Here is a 24,880-nt window from a genome sequence, read left to right as displayed (position 1 = left end):
CCTCCGAGGAAAGAAAAAATAATCCTTAGCCTTCCACAAAGGCACAGGCACTCCGGAACCGTATGCACCTGCAAGCATCACCTAACAAGAGTCGCTTCCAGGAAAAAGGGTGTTTAGAGCAAGACAAAGCTCACAGGAAAAAAAAAAAAAAGGAGAGGTGATGGTGATGTGTGTGTGTGTGTGTGTTTTAAGGTAAATTAGAAAACAATGCCAATAAAATGTACAAAAAATGGGGAAAACACAGAAAAGGTACACAGAGAAATAAATAAAGGTCCATTCTGTAAGTTCTTAGGGATGGCAAGTGCATTCAGAAATGAAAAACGAAAACCAGGATTGCTTCAGTTTTAAACCATATGCACTAGAATCCTTAAAGCCAAGGGGACCTCAGTGTGTCCAAAACAGTGTACTATTCTCAATTAATGTCTGCATACTAAGGATAAAGAAGAATTCTTTAAGCCTTCTAGGAAAAGAACACAGATTTTCCACTCCTGTGAGGTTTTCAAAAATTTGGAGGAAATCATGTGGACCTGGAAATCCACCTTCAGTGTGAGTGTAAAATACAGGCATGTTCAGGTAGCTCACCGTCCAACGCTGGAGCAGTAGAAGCTCTCATGGGGAACAATGACAGAACACACGCTGACCTGTGGAGGCACTCAAGAACACTTTGGAAGGGGGACAGAAAACATCCCAGGAAGGAAGGAGTTCTCTAGGATGCAAAGGTAAGGCTTGGCAGAATAGGTAGAGAGCCCTGGGGTGGAGCTCATTGGGTGGAGTGTTTGCCTAGCATGTACAGAGCCCTGGGTCCTATCCCCAGCATCACATAAGCCAAGCGTGCTGCTAACATGACAGTAATCACAGCACCAGGAGGTGGACGCATGGGGGTCGGAGGCTGAAGAGGTCATCTGTGATTACAGTGAGTTTGAGGCCAGCCTAGCTTAAGTGCAAACCTGACTGAAGAAAGAAAAGAAAAATAAATAAACAAAAGAACCTAGAAACCCTAGAATACAAAAATCCTGGTCAATCGAGTTGCAATCTACACTAGTTACTTTGTGTTGCTGTGATTGCAACATCATGACCAAAAGCGACTTATGGAAGAAAGGGTGTTTCTGTTCACAGTTCCAGTGGGGAGAGTCCAAGCTGGGGGGGGGGGTTGGAACGGGGAGAAGACATGACAACAAGTAACTGAAGTAGGAAGCTAAGAGATCATGTTTCAACCACATTCAGAAAGCAGAACCACAGAGTGAGCTAGAGAGGGAGGGAGGGGAGGGGGGAGGGATATAGGGGGGAAGATCTAGAAGTGGGTGATGCTGTAAACTCCCAAAACCTTCCCTTACTGATGTACTTCCTCCAGCAAGCCTCCCCTTCCTAAAGGTTCCGTGCCCTCCCCAAACAGTACCACCAACAGAGACCAAGTGTTCAAACATGGGAGCCTGTGGCCTGTGGGGGACACTGTCTGGCACCACATGATCCAAGTAAAATATGGTAGGATGCTAAGACACTGATGAGGGAGCAGAAGCAAAGAGAATGTTCCAGGCCTTTCTGTTTCACTGGTCCAAGGCTTCAGGTGTCCCAGCACATGGCTGACTCCAGCATTTGACACTTCCGTTGTAGTACAGCCAATGGCAGTGATACCTTCTGCTTCCAAGTCCTTTGCCAAGCTATGGGCAATAGCTATGGAGAACTTAGGACAAGGCACCTAAGTGAAGGATTCTGATGATAGTGGGTGACACTGAGGCAGAGAAAGGGAGGTGGGAGAAAGAGTAGGACACCAATGCCCTTGTCTTACAAAACAAGAAGACATAGGCACTGCAGAAAGGACAATGGCAGATTTACAGATTAAAGAGCAACCCACAGAAGGGGCTGGGAGGTGGCCCAGTGGTTAAGGGTCCACTGCTCTTGCAGAGGACCCAGGTTCAGTTCCCAGCATCCACATGGCAGCTCACAGTCATCAGTAATTCTAATTCCCAGAGGATCTGATGTTCTTTTCTGGCCTTTAGATGTACCAGGTATGCATGTGGTATGTAGACTTGCATACAGGCAAACATACACATAAAATAATAAAATTAATTAAACTTAAAAAAAACCAAAATGATAAACTTTCCACAGAAAAAGTAACTAGATGTGCCTGAGAAAACACAGAGGAGTCTGGATAGCTAGAACAGGGCCAAGTCTTCCTTTTTTCCATTAGGATGCCTGTGGCAGGCACACAGGGGCTCCCTCAATCATGTGGACAAAGAGTCTTAGCGTCTGCAGCAGGCGACTGGGCTGCAGAGAGGAGTAAATGAGTTTATCTGGGAAATGTCTCAGGACAGTGTAAGCATTCAATATGTAACAGGAGTTCATTGTATGCCTGTCTGCACAATTTTATTTATCATGTGAATGTGTTAATTAAAAAGCAATTTTAATACAAAGTAAAAAAAAAAAAAAGCCAGGCAGAGCAATCTGAAGGAGCAAATGGTGAGAAGTGTGTGACTGAGGTCCCAGCAACCCAGGAAACTGAGAGAGGAGATGTCTTGAGCCCAGGGATTCAAGACTCAGCCAGGCGACACAGTGAGACCTGGTCTCTAAATAGCAGAAACAGTGGGGGCAGACAATATGGCTTAGCAGATAAAAGAGCTTGCCATGATACCTGATGGCCCGAGTTCAATCCCCAGGTCCCACAGATGGAAAGAAGGAACTGACTCCTACCTCTTATACACTGACCACTGTACCCTCCACCCAGTGAATACGTAATATCTAATTTAAAAAATAACAGTGAGCTTGTATTGAGTCACGAGGAGCTTGTTACTGCTTTAGAGGCAGCTAAGGAGAATGAGGTTGTAGTGGGGATGATGGATGGAGGGCAAGGCGAAGAAAGACAGGAGGAGGGCTGTGGAGAGGGGGCGTCTCAGGGAGGCCTGGGGGGAGATGCTGCCACTTGCACTGTAGAAGGCAAACTGTGGAGTGCTCTGCACAGTGTACCAGCGCAGCATAGTGTTTTGGCTGTTTTGCAAACAGGAAATAAGAGAAATCACCTTTGGGGAATCCCTGTGTGCTTCTGCAAACTGCATCAGACAGGATCCACGCTTTTACCGCACCGCTGGAAGGTGAGCACGACAGGACCTTCCACCCGCGGCTGGTGAAGTGAGGCTGTGGAGGGTTAAGCTCCAGTGAGCCTGCTCCAGCTCCCAGCCTGTGTCCAGACCCTCCATGGAACCCCTATCAGGACAGGAGTTGTCATGTCCCCTCCCCAGAGAGCAGGCTGAGAAAAATGTAACTGCCATAGCTGAGGTCTCCTGTGGCACAGGATAATGTCTGTCCGCACACTTTACTTAGCTGGCTCCAGTCAGTCTCTGTTTCTGGGCTTTTGTCCGTTTCCTGAGAGAGCCTGACCAACAAGGCCCCGACGTGATGCCTGGTTTAACCCAACACTCTCTTGCTAGTAAGCAGTTTCTGGGATGTTTCTCTTGTTGTCAGCTATCGAGTTCTCACAGTTCAAGAACAAAGGCCGGGGTTGTGTGGAGAGTCACAGCCGTGACGTCTGCCACTCGCTCAAAGTATGATCCTCGAGCACCAGCCTGGGGCCATGTACCATGCTCAAGGCTGGGGGGCGGGGGTCAAGACGTACACAAGCAGGCACTGTAGCTTCGCACAGCTCAGAGACGTGGCCTGCAGGTGAGTGTCATAGGTTAGGGAGAGGCTGACAGCTGAGCCAGGAGCTGAAGGAGGAGTCTGTGCATGCTGTGGCTCCAGGGAAGGAAGCACCCAACCCAAGAGAAATTCTGAGATCCAGGATGCTAAGAGCCAAGCAAGTTTCCAGAAAGGCCCATGGAAGGCGCCAGCGTCACAAGAGGCTCCTGGCAGCACTGGGGAGAGCCTGAGATGTGGGGGAAATTCCAACTCTATAGAAAAGAGGCTTAGGAGTCCATGATGGCAGAGGGGCTACCCCAGGTGACCTGGTAGTGTCGTGGGTTGGGAACCATCTTGTAAGGCACAGGTTCATTTGTCTGTCCCATGGCCTGAATTTTGGTTAGCTCCACTCTGCATTTCTTCATATTCTCTCCCTTCTTCTCATGCACACCATATATGTAAAGTGCATACACCCCTAACAGCTGCCAACACACAGAAACAAAACACATAGACACTCATACACAGACATAGACACACATACAGAAACATATAGGCCCACATAGAGACACACAGAGACAAACACATAGAGACAGACAGATAAACAAACACACACACACACACACACCACTTTGCTAGGCCAAGCTCTTTGAATGCTGGAACGAGGTGCTAGCACTTCTACTAAATCCACACTGCATACAAGACTGGGTGTGTCCCTGCAGTCCTGGGCTCCAGCCCTCCCTTCCAGCCTGTGCCAAGTCTAAGCAGGCCTGGCCTCGCACTGCCCTCCCTGGTTTGGCCACAGACCTGTTCTCGAAGCAGAGACCACCCTCACTCAAGGCATCTCCCCTCTTCAGGAGCAGCTCAGAATCACCTGCCCAGGATGCAGGCAGGTTATGTGTGACTCAAGGTTTCTCTATGTTATAGATGTGTTCCTATTCCCCCAGTGCTAGCTGTCTAGTCTGACTCCCCTGTCTGGACCTTCTCTGTGCCCTGGGTTACAACCCAAAAGCATCAGAAGAGACACACTAGGCAGATACAGGCAGCAGGGTGGGCATTTTATTGAGCAGAGCTGTCCTAATGCGCTTAAGTTGTCAAACAGCAAGCAGAGGTTTGTGGTGGTAAGAGGTTCCCCTCCCTACCCCCAGTCTCTGTTGCTTCTCTCTGTGACTACGCTACTCTACCCAACGCCTCCACAGCCATCTAGGTTACTGCGAGGCTGGCAGACTCATGGTCCAAGAAGCCTCGGTGTGCTCAGAGAAGCAGGTCAACCCATGGGGCGGCTTGTTCTCTCCAGGTCGGCCCTGGGGACTCTCTGTTTTATGTAAAAACCTAACAATCTATCGACCCACCACTAGGTACCTGCAGAAGGTCATGGGCCTGGTTCCAAATCTCCTTTCTCAGCTGACGGTGAACGGTTTATACCAAAAGAAGAGAAAAATGCTTTGATGAGGGTGAAGGCTGCCCAGGGCCCCAGGCACCCCAAGCTCTAGAGCCCTGGTCCTGAGGGGTGAATCCTACCCTTCCTGCCTCTCTCCCTACAAACCTGTTCCTGAGGGTTAAACAAAGGGGGACCTCAAACATACTGGGCTCTAATGGGGCATGGCTCTGTCTAATTTGTCGAATCCATTTAGGGTCCCCAAGCTGTGGCTCATAGCACATGTTCAATTCAAACTCATTACTAACAGAACTGCCTCCTCCCCAAGGAGAGAGATTTCCTGCAACAAAAAAAATATGTCATTTTATTTTATTTTTTACCAGTTTGGCTTCTCTGCTCAGCTCCCCGGAACAGCAAGAAGCCGCACTCATTGCAGGGACCCAGTGCTTCAAAGCAAGTGGAGGAAGGAGGTGTTCGCTTTGGGTTGAGTTTTGAGGGCTGACACCATGGTGGTGGGGAAGGGTGGTAACCTTGTAACCATCTTAGGGCCGTTGGTGCTCGCTCACTTTCTCCTTTCTATTCAGTTCGAGGATGGTGGTGTTACCCACATTCAGCCTGGGCTTTCTCACTACAACCAACTCAGCCGAAAACTTCCCTCCAAGTCATGCCCAGAGGCTTGTTTTCACAGGGACTCTAAATCTCATCAAAGCCTGAATCACAACCAATGATAGCACCTATCCAGTTGGGACAGCAGCAGCAGGCATGCAGCCTTGGCTCCACTGTAGCCAAGGGCTTCAGTGTACCTGGACTCACTGGACTTTCTATACTTCTCTCTGCTAGTTGGGCCTCTGAGCATTTGCCAATAAAGAAACAGGCCCATAGAGATAGGGCTAGCATCCACACAGCCACTCATGTCCTAGACCTGCTGGTGACATTCAATTTTAGATATAGCACTCATGGGAACTTTGAGAATAACTGGTCCCTAGATCCTACCTCAGACCCACTAGGCCTTCTTTAGGCAATGGAGGAGCCCCTTCAATGATACCAGCACTTTCCAATGGCCACCTATTAGAATGTTCTGGAATGCCTATGAATTGAGACTTGCAGTGCCTGTGCAGGAGACCTCATGTACTGGGGACTCTTTCCTTCTTCAGAACCAGCCACTGTCCCCAGCAGGCACATAGGCAGCTCTGGAAAAGGAAGAGGGAGCCACACTCCCAGTGCTTGAGACTCTACCAAGGGCAGCCACCTTTGCAGTGCGCACAGGGCCACCGTGGAGTCCTCTGTGCAGCAATACTTCTCATAAAGACCCAGGACATCTGTGGTTTTAGCGAGAATGCCCCGGGTCCCTGCCTCCTAAAGCCCTGATTACCACCATCACCTCTAGCTGTCCCAGGCAGCTTCCTGTCTTGCCCAGATTCCTTTGCTGCCTCCGACCCCTCCCCTCATCTCATCTCGATTCCTCTCCTTGAGTTTCCTGAAATCCTTGAAAGAAGACGCCCTTAAAAAACTCTGGAGGAGCCGGGGGGGGGGGGGGGGGCGGGGGGGTGCACACGCCTTTAATCCCAGCACTTGGGAGGCAGAGGCAGGTGGATTTCTGAGTTCGAGGCCAGCCTGGTCTACAGAGTGAGTTCTAGGACATCCAGGGAGGATCCCTGTTCCCTCTCTCCGCTGCCCTCAAGTGAAAAAACCTCCTTACAGGAAGGGTCAATCTCTGCAGGCTGACAGGCTGGAGAATACAGCGCCCCCCTCAGGCATTCACCTGCAATTGTGACGAGTTTTGTCATAGAGCCACCTCTTCCAGACTCAAGCTTTGGAGTGGTTAGAACAGGCCCACATCCCCACCCACGCCTCCAGGAGACATATGGGGACATCATCTTCCCATGCTCCTCAGCCAAGCATATCCCAGGCTCTAAGGCGAGTGGCGGCATACTCAAGGACGAGGTTTTAATAGGAATCCTTTCAGGTTGTAGCAATCCCACAGAGTGAGGAATCTGCCCAAGGGAGTCTCCCATGGCCCCCAGGAGGCAAGAGAAACCGATGACACACAGCAGTTCCCACATGCATGAAAGTGAGGAGAGGACACAGACTCTGCTGTCGCTTGGTGAAGGGACCTGGATCAGTTGACAGTGTAAGCCTCAAACCCAAGCACGGCCGCCCCTCACCCACACGGGGGTCGATGACACCCTGACCAGTCAGGGGCTGCCAAAAGCCCCGAGGAAACTGACACACACAGCTGGGGCTGGGGGGGGGGGAGCCTTGCAGACACACACTGCGCCCAAGCTGCCACCCACTCGCCGTGCCAGGAGTTGGCAGTGGCCCCAAACAGATGCCAGAGCAGCACAAACTGTCTCCATGGTTCCAAGAAGGCAGCAGCAGGAGCTATGCCCATCCTGGCAAAGGGACCAGGGGACATCACCAAGCTGACCTAAGCAGGAGACAGTGAGGCCCCGGAGTGGGGCAGCAACCACACATGGAACCTTTTAGCTGAGAGTGTGATGCCCCCCCCGACCCCCAGAGGACCTTAGGCACACACCCCGCGATAACGTGAGCTTCGTCCCTCCACTAGCTATGTCCGAGTCTTAGCTAGATCATGCTGGGTTAGAGTGGGTCCTATACCTGAGTCATGTCATGATAAGAGAAAGAAATGGAAAGCTGGCCAGAGACACGCAGGGAGACCGTGAGGACAGCGGGAACAGAATGGTTCTGCACGCCAAGTTCAGCAAGAGCTGCTGGCCACCACCGTGAACTGGAAGAGGCGTGGAGTGGAGGGGTCACCCTCCCCTGAGACCAGCAAGGACAGCAGGCTGGCCAATTTGGCTTTTGGTTTCTCATCCCTCCCCTGAGACCAGCAAGGACAGCAGGCTGGCCAATTTGGCTTTTGGTTTCTCATCTCCACACTAGGAGGCAGTATATTACTGTTGCCCCCCCCCCGCCCTCCTGCCCGGTTAGTAGACTGTGTAGAGTGCTTCTAAGGGAGGGCTGGGGAGATAAACCCACCTCTGTGTGTAAAGAGGTGTGAGGGCCTGAGTCTATGTCCCCAGAACTCACAAAGTTAGACAAAATGCTGCCTATCATTAATGTCAGTGCACCTACAGTGAGATGCAAGGTGGAGACAGGCGATGCCCTCAAAGTTGAGGGCCAGTTAGCTTGGCAACACAAAGCAAGAATAAGCAAGGAGAAAGGGGAGGACTGAGATCAGGGATGCAAGCACACACGCAAGAGTTAAGAAGGAAAAACCCTCCCACAGCTGGGAACAAGGGACTGCCAGAGTCTCAGGCGAGTACTGTCTCCACTACACAAGAGCAGGTTGCCCATGACAAGGTGACAGGCTTCTTAGCATTCTGTCACAGGTAACTTGACAAGAGGCAGCTCTGATCCACACTCCTGCCCCACTTCTTAGGAGCCGAGTGACCCAGAACAAACTCGCGGTGCAGTCCCAGCCTGTTTCCTCCTTTGTCATCTGGGGCCATCGTGAGTGGGTCGTACAAACAAGGTTCACGATAGCAATCTAGCAAAGAGAGGACAGCATTCCTTCTGAAGAAACAGGGGTTTTCCCTCAGAAAGGACTCAACGATCAAAGCCAAGGTCACTCCCACATCTTTGTAGCCTGCTTCTGTTGTGTGTTTGTGTGTGACGATGTTTTGCTAGATAGATAGCCCAGGCTGGCCTCAAACACGCAGAGGTCACCTTGATTCAGCCTCTCGAGGGCTTGGATTATGGACATGCACCACCATGACTGGCTCAGCCTGCATCTCTTGACTCAGAGGTGGGTACTGGACAGAGTGTTCCAGACACAGGTCTCTCGAATTGCCAGAGGCTCTCTTTCTTTCTAAGCTACTGGCTGGAGGATATTATTTCCCTATAAGCCAGCCTTGGCCAGTTCTGAACACGAGCCAACTCTTCTTATGGCTGCCAGTGTCCAGACTTTAGGTTAAGTGACCTCCAGGACTCCTAATGCCTTCAGTCCCCAGTGAAAAGTCCACAGACACAACTCACTTGAGTCTACAACCTAAACCTGAGCTGGGGTAGAAAAACCAAACCAAATCCAAACAAGGACAGCACCTGTTGACCGATTAACTTTATTAACTAATTAAAAGGAATTACTCCAGATAAATCCTAATATCAAGGTCTCCCTAGTCCTTGAATTATTTATCACATTATAATATTAAACCATACACTGGTTTCTCAAGGATGCTTACCAGCAGTCCGGAAACTGCCACCCTAAACCAGGAAGCAGTCCCGAGACAAAGGACATGTCACCTCCAAAGGACTCCCCACCCTGTATGCCCTTTCTGGGGGAACATATCACACTTACAGCCCCATGAGGTAGCTCTCCTCACCATGAGACCCAATGACTAGCCACAGCTTCGTGGACTAGGCATGCTCGCCCTGGAAGTCCATTCAGCTTCCTAGAGGAACCAGTGTGCCCAGGGAGACTGAACGAGTCAGGTCATTGGGATACAAGATGAAGGCTGCCATGATGAGGTGACTGTCATTTGACTATCTATTCAGAGGAGAGAGGGAAAGACAAAGCCAAGAGAGATGGGGGATATAGGAGACAGCAGCACCCAGGGCTGGGGACAGAAAACACACTGATTTTCTTCAGATGCGTATCTGGTTGCCATTCTCTCTCATGCAAGCAGACTGAACTCACTGCTCTGAATTCTGAGAAACGCCAATCCCTTATCAAAACTCCTCTCTGTTGCTTGCAACCGTTTGTTGTTTTTTCTTGTGTGCCTTTTTGACACCGAGTCTCTGAGGACAGAGATGAGGCAGCCCCTGTGGAAGGCCTGGCACGGAGCATCTATGCAGTACAAAGTGGACAGAGGCAACATGAGGATCAGATCCTGGTTTGGGGAAATCTGTCTCTCAAGTCAGGGAGACCCAGCCAAAGCACCAACAATCCATTGCCCTTCGGGGAAATAAGAGGGTCTGCCAGAGCTCTGCTCTCAAGAGACCAGCCAGGAGCCAGGGAAGAGAGCTCTGAGCTAAAGGAAGCCCTGTCCCTAGTGAAGGACCTGAAGAGAGGAGGCTCCCAGTGGCGGGAATGGACTGGGACTTGTTCAATGATGCTGAGAAGGGCTTCAAAGATTCAGGTTGGGAGAGGACATGGCCTGAAAGGGGACCAGGAGGGCAGAGGATGTAGGAAGGAAAAAAATGCAATCCAGACTCCTCTCTCCATGATATGTGCCAGGCACGGTGTCTAGTGTCCACACAAATACTCCATTTTCATGAGTGAGAGTGAGAATGAGAGTGAGAGAGAGAGAGGAAGAGAGAGAGAGATTGATTGATTGATTGATTGATTTAGAGAAAGAGAGATTTTTTTGATATAATTTTTCTGTGTAGTCCTGGCCATCCTTAATCAGGCTGGCCTCAGACTTAAGAGATCCACCTGCCTCTGCCTCCCAAGTGCTGGGATTAAAGATGTGTGCCACCACTGTCCCTCAATGAAAGTGTTTTAATACAGCACGATTGAAAATTCCTCTTCATATTAACTCACGTGTCACAAAACACAGGCAATATAAAATATGAGTGTATAACCCACACATCCACTCTGAAGGTACCCACGAAGGTGAAAGTCTTCAGGACCCCAAAAAGGTACAGATGCAACTGCAGGCTGAGGAAAGGATGAAGAGATGGGATGGGAAGGGTGGTGTGTACCAGGGCTGGACTAAGAGCCCTCTAACCGAAAGGGGCAACAGTGTAGATGTGTGTAGAGCTCTGGTGATGTGGCCTGCCACAGGCATCACCAAAGTAGTCCATTTAGCCAAAAGTTGTACTGCAATTCCTTCTACACTACTCTAGGCAAAAGACAGAGTCCTGCTTTTCTTTCTCCCCCAAATATTAATGACTTGTTTCTAACTCTATGTCAGAGGCGATGCCACACGATTTCCAAGGCTGACAGAAGATGCAGATCCTTGGGAGACTTCTGTGCTGTGCCCCCAGCACCTCAGCTGTACATGGGATGCACAGATCTCCTGCCCGCCTCTGCCAACCAACATGGAGTGCCCACAAAGTGATGGAGGAAGGATCATCCCCCATTCACACACTGACACACTCCCTCCCCGAGATCTCACCTTGGGCTGTACACCTCTTCTAAGTCCAGGTGCCAGGCCAGGAAGACGATGTCTTCCAGATGGTTCCAGCTCCAGCCTCTATCTGAGTGCAGTCTCTCACGAGGCCCTAGCAAGAACTACCTTATCTGAACAAAATGGACAATTACTAGAGGCGAAAAGCACTGTTTGGAGACGTTTTGCAGGCAGAAACAAATACTCCCCAGACCCTAGTTCTTCATGTGAAATGACACTGCTAACAAAAGCAGCTGAGTACTTTGTCAGTAGGGTCTCCTCCTAGTTTTCATTTCTGTTGCTGCAACAAATACCCCAAGAACAAGACATTTTGAGGAGAAAGGGTTTGTTTAAGTCATAATTTCACATCCGTGCTCATCATTTCAAAGAAATAGAGGCAGGAACTCAAGCAGCTCGTCATATCACACTAGTCACCAGCAAAGAGAGATTAAACATATTCTCATTTGCTGACTTGCCCTCAGCTAGCCTTCCTTTCTCTCATACTGTTCTGGACTCCATGCCTAGGGAATAGCGCCACCCATGGTGGGCTAGGTATTCCTAAGCCAATGAACAATTAAGACAATTCTCCAAAGAGCTACCCATAGACCAAGCAGATCTAGGTTAATTCCTCATGAAAATTCCACTTCTCGTGTGATGATTCTAGATTGTGTGAGACTGACAGTTAAATCTGTACCCATGGTAAGAAGTTAGATAGAAAACCTACACCTCTCAGTAACTTCTGGATTGTGCCTTTTGCTGAAGAGGAAACGATGCTTGTAACAGCTAAAGAGAACTATCCAAGAACCAAACACACACACACACACACACACACAGAGAGAGAGAGAGAGAGAGAGAGAGAGAGAGAGAGAGAGAGAGAGAGAGAGAGAGACTGAGGTGGAGGGGGGTGTTGGGGGAGGAAGGATAAAGCTGGACTTAAATCCAGATCCGTGCAAGGCTCCAGTTTTCTCAGAGAACAGCTTCAGGCAACAGGTGCAGAGCCCTGGAAGCGGCTGTGACAGCGTGAAGAACCTTGCTAGGGAACTGTCACTCCAAATGTGGGATTTCAGGCAGAGGAGCCATCAGCCAAGTGGAAGGGAATCTGTAAGTGGCCCAGTCCTTGCCCAGAAAAACAAGCTTAAGAAAGATCTTCAAAATGTCTTTTTTGGTTTCCTTCCTTCCTTCCTTTTATTTTTATTCTTGAGACAGCATCTCACATATCCCAGACTGCCTTTACACTCACTCTGCAGCCATGGATGACCTTGAACTCCTAATCCCCCTGCCTCCACCCAACAAGTACTGAGATTACAGTCATGTGCAGCTACAATAACCTTCACCCTAACCCTAACCCTAAAAGCCTGCTTGACACTCACACTTCTTACTATTGCTTTAGTGTAACCTTGAATTCTTTTTGGGTTTCCACTATTTTGGTTTTAATAACTCTGCTCTCCTTTCTTTAAAAACAGGAATCAATAAAGATGGCAAACCGGTGCCATTCAGAACCAGGTGGATCACATCTACACAGAACTGCAGTAAGCACTGGACCTGTCAAGATAATTTACCTAACACCGGATGGGCCAAGTTTGGGGATAATGACGTGGGAATGCTTACAAACCATTCCTTCACTTTCTATATAGCACAGGGACAGATACTAGATGGGCGGGAACTGTAGGTACAGATATGCCCAGCAAGGTGTTGGCTGTAGTCAGCTGGCAGAAAGGACATCCAGTGTTCACACACATGGGAGGATGCATCTGAGAAGGCTCATGGCAGCACAGAGAGCCAGGTCACTGACAAAGCCCAGCTGAGATGCCCATGAAACCTAGCACCCGTCACTCAGCCATACTTGGTAGACAGCAATTGCTAAAAGTGTGAATTATGTTTGTCCCAGGTACTGGAGAGAAGAAACCTACAAGTAAAAGGGTAGCCCCTGAGGGCGATGCCCACAAATAACTCAGGCAGACCTTTGGGAAGGTGTAGGGGCTCTGACATCTCCAAACCCAGGGGTGCAACCTGAAACTACACCACAACCTCAGAGCTCCAACACAGACCACAAACCCAGCTCTTACCACACACAGGGTGTGATGGTTTGTATATCCTTGGGCCAGGGAGTGGCACTATTTGGAGGTGTGGCCTTGTTGGAGTAGGTGTGTCACTGTGGGTGTGGGCTTTTATACCCTAGTCCTAGCTGCCTGGAAGTGAGTATTCTGCTAGCAGCCTTCAGATGAAGATGTAGAACTCTCAGCTCCTCCTGCACTATGCCTGCCTAGATGCTGCCATGCTCCTGCCTTGATGATAATGGACTGAACCTCTGAACCTGTAGGCCAGCCCCAAGTAAACATTGTCCTTACAAGTAAATATTGTTGGTCATGGTGTCTGTTCACAGCAGTAAAACCCTAACTAAGAACCAGGGATTTTTAGCAACTGGTTCTGTTTTAACAGCTGATTGCCCAGTTCCCCTCTTCGCTAGCACTGAAGACCCACACAGGCTTCAGAAACCAAGGAGTGAATAAACATCCAGAGAGCCAGAAAGCTGGGGATACGTTCCACAAGGGAGAAAAAGAGCAGGAGTTACATGCCCAGGGCCCGTGGCCAGCACAGCTGGGTGAGCATGCCTGCCTATTTTCAGGTAGACACAAGCCAGCTGTGCGCCCCAGCCAACCTCAGTAACTACACTGGCTGCAAAGTGACTGAGTCCCCCTCATATTCATAGTCCCTAGGTGACTGGGCTAGTTTCTTCCTACCTCTCGTCTTTTAGTTTGTTGACCTATAAGGGGGTCTTGTTGATGACTACAGCTGTGTTTCTTTCTCCAGGTCCCCAGCAGGGGCGGGAACCCTTCAGAGGGCACCTCTTCCTGTGCCTGTTATTCTTGGCATGGCAAGCTCACCGGCCTGACTTGAAGAAGCCTCTCTGCCAGAGACACAGTTCCCAGAAAACCCCACGTGACTTGTCCACTGGCGAGTAGGGCTTTGGGTGGGTCGGTGGGAAAAATGGAGGGACCATGAGTGTAACCACCTGTGACCCAGGACTCGCTTCCCCCTGGCCTAGCTCTCCAGCCTACTCGGCATAAGCCGCCTGCCCCACTGAGCATGCGCACTTCAAATCCAGTCTTAGTGGCTGCGGACACTGACTCTCTCTTCCCACCCGTCATGGCCACTGCTGGGGCAAAGCTCTGGGAGACTGGTGCCCTGGATTCTCTCAGCTGTGGACGTGGATCTGGGAAGCTGTTTTCAGGCCAGAAGCATCTTGACTGCATTTGCAGAGACACGGGGAGCCCTACGGCTCAGTGAATCAGGCTGGGACACTGCCCACTCCATTTCCTGTTGGCCAGTGTCCACAAGAGCTGGGCAGCCCGGGCTGCAGCCAGCGTCTACCTGGTTTTCTGGGCAAAGTCTGGCAAGGTCAAGGGAGCCAGGGTCCGTGCAACAGGACCTTCCTGGAAGGTCAGCTGGCGGGAACAAACGGCGCAAACAGAGGGGCAGTGCTGGCGGTCATACCTGACGGTCAAGCTTGCAATGGTTTTTCTGCAACATTCCACACGTTGTCTTTGCTGTTCTATGCTTAGGTGGCAGGGTACCAAGGATCAGGAATGCCAGACATTGTTTTAAAGCCTAAACTCTTGTTCAAATACCTCCCATGGTTCCCTGTCACCTGTAAGATAGGAGACACCCCTGAACCTGGCATTCAAGACCCAATCCCATCACTACAGGACTGGCCCCTCCTTCTGCCTGAGTAACCTTGGCCCAGCACCATAGCCTACAGCAGCACTGGCCACCCCCCATCCTTTACTGCTTTCATTCCTTCCTTCCCACCAACCGGAAATGCTACCCCTCCCTTTCTGCTTGACAAGGCATCATCTGCATCCTCCCTAGACAATCTACACTCTCCATCTCTGTCCTCTCTGGGCATGCCAGCCACTCTGATTAACTACAGATAATTACATATCAGGCTTCTCCGAACTGTCCCCGAGTTTGTTGAGAACAAACATCACCTCATTTGCCTTCATCCTCCGTAGCCTCCTGCCCCTGGTCTCTCAGCACAAACAGGGACCACGTTTGCTAACTCAGAGAAAATCAGTGCTAAGAAAGACCCATGCTCCGGTGTAGCTCCGCCCATCCCCGGGATATCCACGGAAGACTCCGATTTGACACACCACAGAGACACCCAGCCACCCCTGCTTCCTGCGACACCACACACAGCAGCTGAGACACAGAACCAGCCACGGTGCCCCTGATCTAAAGGAAGGGTAAAGAAAGCAGAGAGTATGGTTGGATCATAAAATGAAACTGCGTCATCTGCGAGAAAATAGATGGAACTGGAGATCGTTCAGTTAAGTAAACTGAGGCAGACTGGGAAAGACATATATACACATTTTCTTTCCTATGTGGAATCTAGATTTAAATGTATGAATGGGGAGGAATACAGTCACGTGTGTGTGTGCCATGTGCATGCAGTATGCCCACAGAAGCCAAAAGAGGCATGGGATCATCTTGCACTGGAGTGACAATCTGGACTGCCATATGAGTGCTGGGAATTGAACCTGGGTCCTCTGAAAGAGCAGCCAGTGCTCTTAGCCCTGAGCCATCTCTCCAGCCCCTAAAACATGACTGTATTTGGATGAACAATTTAGAATGACAGCTCCTATGTTCTCTCTTGGGATCGTGTGTGTGTGTGTGTGTGTGTGTGCATGCATGCATGCTCGTGTGTGTGCACAATAGGTAAGGGTGGGAATGTAAGAAGTTGACCAGGTCCACGGGTCAACGGGGTCTGCAAGAGAGAGAGTGGGGACTGAGGAGCAAGAGACTCAAAGAATGGAGACAACAGAGGCTATCGTCTCAAGTCTCGTTTATTGGAAGGCAACTATGGGTATATATGCACTTGCTGGGGAGTGCAGCTGGAGACACTTAACCACAGGTCCAGGATGTGTAGGAGAAAAAAAGATGCTATCAGAGTGTGTTCAGCTGTGGTGGGCTTCTTGCAAAAACATCAGGCTAGGAAAACAAGTCTCTCATCGGGGTGGAAAAGTACCACCTGTAAGTAAATAGCCCGAGATGGCTGCAGAGATGACAGCCGCTTTCTGCTAAGAGTCGGCTCCCAACAAGAAGTCTCTGTGGCCTTTAGGGGATGCTGGGTGGGGAGGCTGGCTTCCAGGCACTAAACTGAAGCTCCACGGGATAGCCACACGTTCCACCCCGAAGACCCCATTTTCCCAATCATAGGCTAAGATCCTTGAGTCCCATCTCTCAGACAGTCACAAAGTGGTAAGGCCGAGTGTGACTTGCTCAACCAGGATACCAGGAGGGTCTGGTGATGAACCAAATGGGGGGAGCTCTCTTTATGATGGAGAAGAGATAAAGCCACCCAGAGAGGGACACTGTTGACTTGCCTGAAAGCAAGAGAGCTGGCTGACTAAAAACTTCAGACTAGTATCCGGGATCCACGACAGTGCCTAGATGTAGCAAGGGACCTGTGAGTCAGGAACGGAGAGCAAAGATGGGGCCTCGGGGGTCTAAGACAGCTGATGAGATAGTCTAGCCCAAGAGAGACACAGTCTATTTCTAGAAACTCCTCCTAAAAGACACTTCTACAGCCACCCTGGCAATCCAGCCCTTGTAATGATGAGTCATTCCATAACACCATGCCGGAAATTACAGGAGCTACTTCGAAGTCAGCCTTTGCTGGGATGGTGAGGCGGAAGCTCAGGCTTGTCCCAGAGGGGCAAGAGAACAGGTTCTGTGGATTTTCAAACAATGGGGCAGAAGACAGCAGTTCCTGTCTGATGACCTTACCCGGGATCTCAGAGGGCACACCTGGGCAAACAGGTGGAGTAAAGTCTGGCCAGGAAGCCAGTGTGGCTGGAGGGCGGGTGGGGGGCGGAGGGGGGTGGGGAGAGCAGGTGAGACTCAAGACCAGATGGTGCAGAGCCTTACAGGGACACAGCAGGCACTGAGCCAGCCGAGGGGTACATGGGTCCATTGTGTGGCCCACGGGAACAAGATGTAGCGGGCAGTGAGGAAGAGAGGCTGGGGGGGGAGCTGGTGTAAGGACGGTAGAGGTGTGGTGGGGACGGGAGTGGGGACGATCCCACCTATGGGACGTGTTCTAGGAAGAGCATTCAGAACAGAAATGACCAGTGCCTGAGGTGACACTGACAGGGAGGGTGTTCTAGAAACCAGAGCCTGCACGGCCCAGGTACCTGGTCACATTTGGAAGATGACACTAGGCAGTGGCAGCCTCCCGGCCTAGACGGGTACAGAAGCCCGTGAAGGGCACGAGTAGGATGCTGGCTTGCCCTAGGCACCTAAGGCACATGAGAGAAGAAGAGCTAACAAGGGAGCCCCTAACTCACACCTCACCCACTCTCACCCGCCTGCTTCCAGCTCCTACTGTGACAGCTAAGTCCTCCAGGCTTTAGATGGTGTCCCTGACAAAGGGCAGGGGTAATGTAGATGTGCACACACGCTGAAGGTATATGCGTCTACCATGGTGGCTTCGCATCAAGCAGAGCCTGTGCATGCTAAGTTATCACCAAGCCGCTGACAACAGGCTTGTGTCCGAAAGGAGGAAGATGGTGTGGTCTGCTCATCAGGCAGTACCAGAGTGGGGGCATGCCGCTGGTGGAAGAGATGGTGCCAGGACTGCACAGATGGACACCGCAGCTCCAGGAGGTGCCACAAAGGTGTCCTCCAGCAGGCCTGAGTGTAGAAGCTGCACCCAACCCACAGGGACTTTCTGGACTGATGCGATGTTGATCTTGTCAGTAAGAGTGGCAGAGGCACAGGCTCCAGTTCCCCCCTTTCAGAAAGCGGGTGGATTTTTCCACTCCCGCCTTTCAGACCGAAAGCCCAGGATGTCGGCTTCTGACTTCTACGTTCAGATTTCAGCACTGCAGAACAGGGCTTACTGTTTCGGAAGTATTCAGTAAAGCAAGCGGAAGGGATGCCCCTACATTCACAAATCATTCTAAGCCCACGCATGCGGTGCCTTGCTTAAAATAAAGCAAGTTTGCTTCATTTAAAAATCTGAGAGCTGTCACTCTCATCAAAAGACAATGATCACCACTGTCATCCACTTTCTGAATTAAAGAAGCCCTGGCGTGGGGGGTGCAGGCATGGCAAGGCCAATCTGAGCTCTACCAGTTTCTCTTCCGCTGGATGAAGCGTGAGCCATCGGTGAGATCCCCTGATTACATTAGCAGATCCAGGCTGAGACTCGGGGCTGATGGGAAAATGCCCTGGGCATTCCCTGTTTGCTTTTTTGCTTCCTGATGCTAAATGAGGTGCACAGGGCAGCAGCTCACCACCGCAGATCAGATTATTAAGAAACAAAACCCACTAGGACTCCATCAGTCCTCAGAGATGCCACACTCTGACCTTGAGATTCAGGTTTCCATCACCTAAGTGCGTCAAGCACCAACACACACCTCTCTAGCGGGAAGGGCCAGACCAGGTGGAGGCTTAAACCCAGAAAGTCACTGACATCTGTCTGACGGCCTGCGCAGGCAACATGAACGTCTAGAGTGGCTTAGCTGAAGGAATCCTGTGATCATGTTAGACGTGAACATTAAATCCAATCAACTTAACGGGTTCTGCGTAATTCCCAATGCTCACACGCTCTGATGCGTCAGTAACTTTCTACAAGTACCAAAAAATCTCACTAGGGCTACCAGGCACCCATCTGCTCTCTCAGAGTTTGAACTCCTCAGCTCTCACTGGGATCAAGTCCTGGAAAGCCTCACTTAGCAAATAAAATCTCCACGCTGAGCGGCGGGAGACTGCTGCTTTTTATGGACCACAGCTGAATCACCATCAAGTTTTCTATCTCGTTCTGTTTGGCTCCACCCCCACCCCCACCCCCCACCGCACCCCATGAATCACCTCTCATGAAACTTAAGGCTTCTGGCACCGGAGCAGCTTGGCAGTCCAGAGGAGGTGGTGTGTGTGTGTGTGTTCTTTTGTTAAGACATCACTAGGAAGACACCGGTAAAACTGACACCAGAACTGGACGTTCAGCTGCTGGAGAAAATATCCAGACTGAGTTTTCATTCCTAGAATGTAAAGCCACATAGCCAGTGACCATGTATCCCAGTGATCTGCCTTCAGTCTCCATAAACTGTGGGTTGCAGGTGAGACCTGGCAGTCTCCAGTCCTGGGGGGGGAGGAGGGCTGGTCAGAAAAAAGTTCTGCAAATCCAAAGCCAACAGAAAAGAACGAAGACAGCTCCATTTCCAAGGCCGGCTTCGACGGCTAACCCACCACCATGGTCACCAAGTCGGAACCCAGGCTCCCAGAGTCCTGAGCTTCCTCCACACTGAAGGTGGACTTTGAAAGCCTCCCATTTATCCCCTGCCTGTGCTGTTTGGAAGGATTAACTCACTGGCATCCGGGAGAGGCGGAGAAACCGACCTTTGAAAGTTTCTGTTATGTAACCTTTAGTCTGTGTCCCTTGTCAGCAGGTATAGGCTTGCAGTGCCTTCTAAAGAGACTGGGGTGTCATCTGCCTGCCACTTCCCACAGAACCCCAGGGGCATGTGGGACCTGGGGAAGTTATTTTCGCTCTTCCCCCAAAGAACAACTGGCACCAACCTTTTTAAGGTTACACTCGGCTGAGTTCTGACTCTCTTTGGGGACACTCGCAATTTGACATTATTCGGTTAAAAGAAATCTGACATCCTTTTTTTTTTTTTTCTAAAGTACAATTCAGAAGTCTATCAATAGCTAAATCACTCCATATGGTCTGTACATCAAATCTTCCACGTGCTTTTTTTTAGTACAGTGGTATTATTTAAAAATTTGGAAGGAAGGGCACACTTTGGTTAGCAGACAGACACACTGCAGCACCAGAGGACGCGAGCTACAGTGTGAGGTGGTTTATTCCCCCTCAAGGGTCCTCTCAACAGTGGTCTAGGCCGTGCTACTTTGATACCTCAGTTAGCTGAAGACTCACCTACACTCTGAGCCCAGCTGTGCACTCTAGCTCAGGAGCTAGACAGTGTAAGAGCCAAGGTGTTTAAGGTCTGGTGGCTGCTTCCTCTCACTCTAGCTGAAAAATGACTTCAACAGGAAGTCTTGACCCCAGTCAACATGCTACCTACCCATAGGACACAGGAGGGCTGACTGCACAAAGATACTGACAGAAATACCAAGCCACTGTGCCTCACCACTTTGAAACTTCTACTGAACTCAGGGCTCTAATTAAGTACTTTGCATTTTCAAAACAAATGCAAGCAGTAATTACCATCTTCCCTCCTTACCTTCCAGGAATAGCCTGGGAACAAGGCAAAATCCCCAAGTCCCTTGACTTTGAGGCTCTGCATCTAGGACTTCATGTTCTTCCTACCCCACTGACCCAAATTACATAACCCTTCTTGTGTCTCCTGCCACATGGATCCCAGAGAGGGTCACAGCTCATTCCGGTGTTCTCAGGTAAGTTTGAGGGAACCACGCGTGTATCTCTCAGGATGAGAGTTCCATCATCACGCACCCAGGGCACCGAGGCTTCACTTCAGCCAACAAAATGCATCTTTTAAAGTGACCTGGTCTTCATTGTTTGTATGGATGCCTAATTGAAAGCGTTATGTAACCCGAGTGCACACAGCGTTCCGGATCTATTAATAACCGGCTATGGCCAAACTCTAAGGATTCTTCGAGTTGAGAGTCGAAGGACATCATCCGTTACTAACCATACGCATTTATGTAAAAGAATAAAGCAGCATCATAGAGTCAAGACCAGGAAGGAGGGAATAAACTGTCCCAGGCTACAAAGCCAAGTTCACAAGAGGATGAATGCCAGTTCCCCAGTCCCTTGCTCTGCTCAAGTACCTCGATGTGACAATCACTGTGTAGCACGGAAGACCTCAGAGACCTCACAGCTCTGAGCATGCCTTGCCAGCACAGAAGCCAGTGGCCTCGTTCCCTGTCAGACAAGTGAGCCCATAAAGGAATTGCCTTCATCTTACTTATTTACACACCATACATAGCCTCTTGCCTCGCCACAGAAATCCAAGCACCTCAGACATACTTCAGTCGGAGGTCAGCCTAAGGTACTGTGTGCTCGACTTTCGAGAAGTTCTAGACAGGAAGTGGATTTAGCGGGGCAAAACTGAAAAGGGAGACTCTACTGTGTGTTGTCTACTTTCATGGCATGTGTGTGTGTGTGTGCGCGCGCGTGCGCGCACACACACGCGGGGTGGGGGGAAGCACAGTGTGAGATGTGAGAGAAACGGATGAAATTAAAAATTAAAATATCAGAACGGGGATCGATGGTGTACTGTGTGATCCAGTTTTGTGTGCTAGCGGCATGAGAGAGGATCCAAAAATCGTTATTCCATAATTACGTTGTCATCTTCGGGAGTAACTAACTTAATGAAGATCCTTTCTCTGCACTCATTTTTATTCAAAACTGTACCCGTTAATCATGAGAACCTAAAACACACAGCACTGAGAGATTAATGCCACCCCCCTCCAGAAGCACCGTCTTCCCTTCACAGAACCCCACGAGCAAGCACGTTACAAATAAAGGAAGCTTTTCTCTGGCTTTGTGACTCTCAAATACCCACCAAACCCTGCTGGGAGCTGAGGTTCTGGGAAAATGTGGCGGGTGTCCATTCAGGCTGGGATTCAGTACTGCTTTAAGAGGTTCATTAATCTACATCTTTAAAAAGACCGATGACAACCCATTAATGGCCCATAGGTCAACTTGATGCGTTTAGCTCTATTAGCAGCCCCGAATAAAATGCAATCCAGTGAGGGTCTGAGGAGCCAGCCGGCCACCCTTCTCCTCACGGCTTCTTTGAATGCTCTCTGTGGACTCCACCGGTCAGTAACATAATCACCAGAGAGCAGAGCCAGGAGAGCAAAGCATCACCCTGTTCTCACTGGTGGCTCCGGCTGGAGTTCACTCACAAACTGTAACCGATCCTTTTCAGAGGGCAGCAAGGCCTGTTGGCCATGTTGCTTCCCAGCCTGCTGTACTTCAAGGTGATACACTGAATTTTATCAGTTCTTAGAGGCCAATGTCATCATCTCTTCCACTGAAATGCCTAAGTTATCCAATAACCCCAGTCTGGCCCCTAGGGACATTTTATAGCCATTATTTAACCTAGTAGATAATGCACTATGGCTGAGACATCACCTCCTTTGGCTTGAACCAGACTCTCACCGCTCTTTCGTCAGGGAGTACTGTTCCTGGAAACCAGTTGTCTATTCAGTTTACATATGTCCGTGTCTGATGGACCCCCAGACCCTAGCTCAGGCCTGTGGCCCACTAGTTCTTCTACTCACAGAGTCCTGGATCTGAGAGGGATCTGAAACATCACCCAACCTAACCCTAACATAGGCATTGAGTCCTCTGTGGCAGAAGGTCTGCCCCGGCTCCAACACCATCACTTTCCACATGGTGTAGACAGACGAATTAAACACTCAAGCCCTTAAGCAAGTGCTCAGACAAGGACCACACGATTCCCCCGTGGCGATCTTGATTAGGACCATCTACATGCATCTGGGCGAAGAGTCACGTGCTGCACAGGTGAGCAGAGAGGCTCATATCTGTATTAAAGCTATCCCTTCTCCCTCTAGGTGAAGAAGTGTGAAGTTTTGCTGACACACAGACAGATGGCAACTGTGAGTCAGGACCCAGGTGGCGCTTGCCTTATGGCCATTTGGAATCAGCCCCCAGCCCCTGTGAAGAGGCTATTTCTAATACCTGCACAAGCAGCCTGGGCGGTGCTGATGGGTTTTACCCACGGGAAAAGGCTGAGTGAGGGTGAACTTGCTTGGGACACACAACACAGAAGGAAGACACATGGGGGTAACTGAAACGGTTCCGCATCCTCCAAGGACCCTGGAAAACAGAGCCCAGAAAGAAACCACAAGGAAAATGTAGTAACGACGCCTCCATTCCTTCCAACTGAACTAAGATGAGGCTTCTAAGGATGACTGCCATCGCTAAAAGGAGAAGTGATCAACACATACATTCTACTAGTAATTTATTCCGTCTCGGCCGTCATTGGAAGGAGTAGTTTCCCACACATGCAGCGGCTCTTGAGACGGAAGCAGCTAGTGGAGGAGATAAAGCCGGCGTGTGTGTGACCAAAGGATCAGTTTGATGAGGTGGTGAGCACCTTGGTTCCCACCTTGTGACCTTGATTAGCACATTCAGTATCTCTGGGCCTCAGTTTCCTCCTCTGAGATATGGAGAGGGGGGACCCTACTTCCTTGGAGCGGTTTGGAGATCCACCACCCAACAATGACTGAACACTCACCAAACATCCAGTTCCCCCTGGTGACTAAGTCCGAATCCAGGTTGCACACATAGATGCTTATCTAGACCAAACAGGTCTCTTGCCTGCCTGCGCGTTAAGCCCGCTGCTGTCTCCCAGAGAACCCAGGAAAACACACCAGGTCTTGAAGGCACCTAGGCAGTTCAGAAGTCAGGTAGGGTTTGGGGACAGATTCCAGGCACTGGGTAGTGATTGGAGAGGGGGCTCGGAGGCAGCCTCCGAATCCTGTGAAGGGGCTTTGTTCCCGAGGCGAAAGGCCTGGCTTACCGAGAAGAGCATCCGGAGGCAGGTGGGGGGCGCGCAGGGCACGCAGCAGAGCCACAGCCCGGCCCGGGTCCGGGGAGCGGGAGCCAGAGGAAGGCGAGGAGAAGGAGGAGAGAGAGGTTGCCGTGGGTTCCTGCCTCATTCTCCCAAGCAGCGCAGAACCACTGGCCGCCTCCGGCTGAGGCTGGCCGCTGGACACCGGAACCCAATCATGCTGTTCATGTCCCTGTCAGCGACTGGCGAGGTGTGCGCGAGGCTGGGTTGTCTGCAGGCGACACCCAGGGGCTCCTCATGCCCCGCGCCTGGGCTCGGCGGGAAGATCTCGGAGGGTGGCTGCGCCCGGGAAAGGAGAGAAAGAAAGCGTGAGAGAGCACACTGAGCTGCGCCCCGCGGGGGCCGGGGGCGGGCAGCACCGCGCGCCCCACCCACCGCGCTCTGCGCCCCGCGCCGCGCACCCGCCGGGCAGCCGAGCCCCAGAAACTTTAGCACATGGCCGGTCCGCCGGCCGCTGTGGCCCGAGCCGCTCCGCTAGTGGCGTAGTCCCCGCCCCAGCTCCAGATCGCAGCTTACCAGCAGCCACCGCCGCAACCGCAGCGGAGGGTCGCCTACCTGGCGGTGCGGAGAGTGGTGCGGACCAGCGTGGGAGGAGAAGGGGCGGCGACGTCGGGGTCCCCGCAGGGGAGGGGCAACTCCGCGATGGCAATAGCCACCCTTAAGGCATCCAGGGAGGGGACTGTGAACCAGCTGAAGGGTCTGCAGGCTCCGATAGGGGAGTGTCAGTGCGTCCCCCGCCCCTCGGCGCAGATGCTGACGACGCGCGCGGGCTTCCCTGGCCCGGGTCTGCGGAGCTAGCCCTGTTACCTAGCGACTCGCTCCGGGAAGCCCAGGCTGACGCGCTAGGAGCTGGGCTGCGGCAGAGGGGAAGGGCAGGGAAGGGAGGGGAGAGAAGAGGAAGGATAAGGAGGGGAATGAAAGAGGAGAGGAGGGGAGCTCTAGAGGGAGAGGGGGCAGGGGAAGCTGGCGTTGCCGGCAAAAGCTCCTCCCTCTACCTCCACGTCGCTGCTGGGGAGTGGGCCGGGGAAGACGTGGCCCCTGCCTGGTCCCGAGGATTTGGAACCTGCTCCTGGGTGAGGGTGGATGGAGGGAAAAGGGTGATGCAGGTTCCCCTGTGCTGGGGTTACAGCAGCAGGTGGCGGCTATGTGGCCCATGGAGGCCTGCCGCTCACAGGAATGCAGAGGTGAGCCAGCGAATGTGGCTGTGGGCGTGTGGGTGTGGGTGAGAC

General features: G+C 51.1%; 1 long non-coding RNA gene across 1 annotated transcript in view; it reads right to left on the bottom strand.

Annotated features, from left to right (window-relative positions):
* LOC110307483 overlaps positions 1-24,569 on the bottom strand; it is a 47,590-nt gene extending 23,021 nt beyond the window's left edge. The window contains exons 1-2 of the long non-coding RNA XR_002379399.1: positions 24,207-24,569; positions 23,601-23,930 (exon numbers count right to left, since the gene is read on the bottom strand). This is a non-coding gene — a long non-coding RNA (uncharacterized LOC110307483). The remainder of the gene's footprint in view (positions 1-23,600; positions 23,931-24,206) is intronic.
* Between the last annotated feature and the right edge of the window lie 311 nt (positions 24,570-24,880).

This window comes from Mus caroli, chromosome 12 (assembly GCF_900094665.2).
Source record: "Mus caroli chromosome 12, CAROLI_EIJ_v1.1, whole genome shotgun sequence".
Classification (NCBI taxonomy): Eukaryota; Metazoa; Chordata; class Mammalia; order Rodentia; family Muridae; genus Mus; species Mus caroli.
The sequence above is the reverse complement of the archived record's forward strand: the minus strand, read 5'-3'. Positions and strand labels throughout refer to the sequence as shown.